Here is a 2,402-nt window from a genome sequence, read left to right as displayed (position 1 = left end):
ACAACAGAAGCGTTTGTTTCTTTAAAACGTCCGGTATTCGTAATTAAACGACACACATGAAAAATCGAGACCGGACATTTGCATATAGTCTGGGTTCATCGTAAATTCGTTTTCGGAATCGACGTTTTTTATCTCGAGCTGACACTCATAATCAGTTACGCGTAAAACGCGTTGCGAATTAACAAAAATTTTATGTGTTCCATTATATTTTCACGATAGCATTGTCAATGGATCGACGAGATTCTTTCAATGAAAATTGAAGAATGACTAGCTTTATTTACAAGTTATACGAATCATTTCGAAAATACTTTTAATTATGTATAATTAAAAATAGTTTGAACAAAGTCACGTTTAGGCTTATCTTTGACGGGAAAAGCTTCTGCAATTCGTTAATAATATTCTGATATAAATAGTATTGTTCTTAGAAAGGAATAAAAATTCACTATCCTACGAATTCTGTTTATCCATATGCACGTGTTTATTCGTGGAATAGTCACAGGTATAACCGGTACAGCTTAAATGGGGTTAGAATCATGGGGTCGAGGTGTAGGTTCCGCCCTTCCCACGCTCACGTATTTCGTGACCATTTACTACATATAATTAACCCAGAAAAGAGTCGTTCAAAATGTTAGTCTTTAGAACATACTTCAAAGTCATCAAAATTAACGAGGAACAAATTCATCGACGAAATACCACGAATTGACTTTATTTCGTACTTGTCTCTTTATTCGAATTAATTTTTTTTAAAGTCAAGGTTAATCACAGTTTTAGGTTCCTCACCTTTAAGTTTCGACCAATTGATTTTTCGTATCGGTCATTTATAATGTCCATTTGTCTTATTATTCTATCGCAGCCATTTTTATGAAATTTCTAAAAAGCAATTCCAAAAGAAGCTATTCTTTCGTGCTGATTACTTAATTTTACAATTATCGTGGAATAATGATACTTTTTATAAATCCTTTCGATCCAAAGATTTTCCGTAATTTTGTCGCAGAGTTTAGTGACTTCCAAATGAAATCGTTCCCTACCCGTATTAGAAATCGCTCATCAAACGAATTTCCTGCGGAATGTCCGATGTCTGTAACAACGACGAAGAGAAAGCACGATTCATCGAGCTTATTATAATTTATTATAATCTGCAGAATGAATATTTACCGAATTTATACTAGATGAATTAGTGTTAATAAGATGCATTTTGTTTCGTGAAAGCATCTATAGATTCACACTACGGAATTATTTCCTTTTACGAAAGTATGGAAACTTGCGATCAAAGATTTCGTGATTGTCACGATCGCTTGTACATAATGGCGGAATTTTTCGAAGATTCGACAAGCGTTCGAATATTTTCTTGGATCGGTGCACAAAATGAAACGAATGGAATTTATTAAGCGAGATTCGTCTCGTAATGGAATCGTCGGCGATGGTAAAAAAAGAAAAATCATAAGTCTCGCGATTTTTAAGCGGCGCGATGTAAATAAATGAATCTTACAAGGTAATGAGCAAACTTCTGCTTACTGGGGTTCGTCTTTTATTTGATTGAATAACTTTAGAAGTCGGTATTGCAAGACGACACAGTTTTACAGCGCTCTTTGCTGAAATATTCATCAGAAAAAAGAAAGGTGCTGCTCGCGTTCTGTCCGAACTTGCTGACCTAATACATTCTTGAACTTCGTCTTCCTACTTTTTATGCGGCACTAGGTTTATAACTTTCCCACTTGTAGCATCACCTACGCCAAGTGGCGTATTTTTTCATACTTCAAGAGAGCTCGACGCGTCTCGTGTTACTTCAAAAGTGATATATAATAAACTCTTTTATCGGAAATGTTTCTGTTCCGTGAGGAATTTGAGAATGCGTTAAGAAACGTAAAACGTATCACGATTTCGTGACACGATTGTGTTCCTACTTGAATGCGAAAATTGAAAAAAAGTAATATCATCTACAGTTAGAAAGTTACGATTTGCGAAACTATGAAACGATACACGAACAAGAGAAGTTTGTCGACTCGATAATTAAAAGAAATTCGGGAGCTCTGTAGAAATGTATTTTCAGAGATGTTAATAACTTAATTATTCTTCATTTCAGCGATAAAACAATTCTAGTCGTGAAAATACTCCCTTAAAGAAGTTTTTATATTTATTATCGTCGATGTCTTCGAAATCGTAAAATATATCGGAAAAGGTCAATTTAAAATTTTATAGTTTTTCGATACCCTTCAATAAGGCGAAAAATAATTTTTGAAAATTCATTTTTATCGTAAAACTTTAAATTCAAAACTATTTTCGATATATTTTACGGTTTCGAAGATATTCGCGATAATATAAAAATTTACTATTTTTTTAAGGTTTTCTTCCTAAGACCGTTTCATTACCAAAGAAAAATATTTACGTTATTAGCATCGCTC

This window comes from Ptiloglossa arizonensis, chromosome 1 (genome assembly GCF_051014685.1).
Source record: "Ptiloglossa arizonensis isolate GNS036 chromosome 1, iyPtiAriz1_principal, whole genome shotgun sequence".
Classification (NCBI taxonomy): Eukaryota; Metazoa; Arthropoda; class Insecta; order Hymenoptera; family Colletidae; genus Ptiloglossa; species Ptiloglossa arizonensis.
This window is presented reverse-complemented; position numbering follows the sequence as displayed.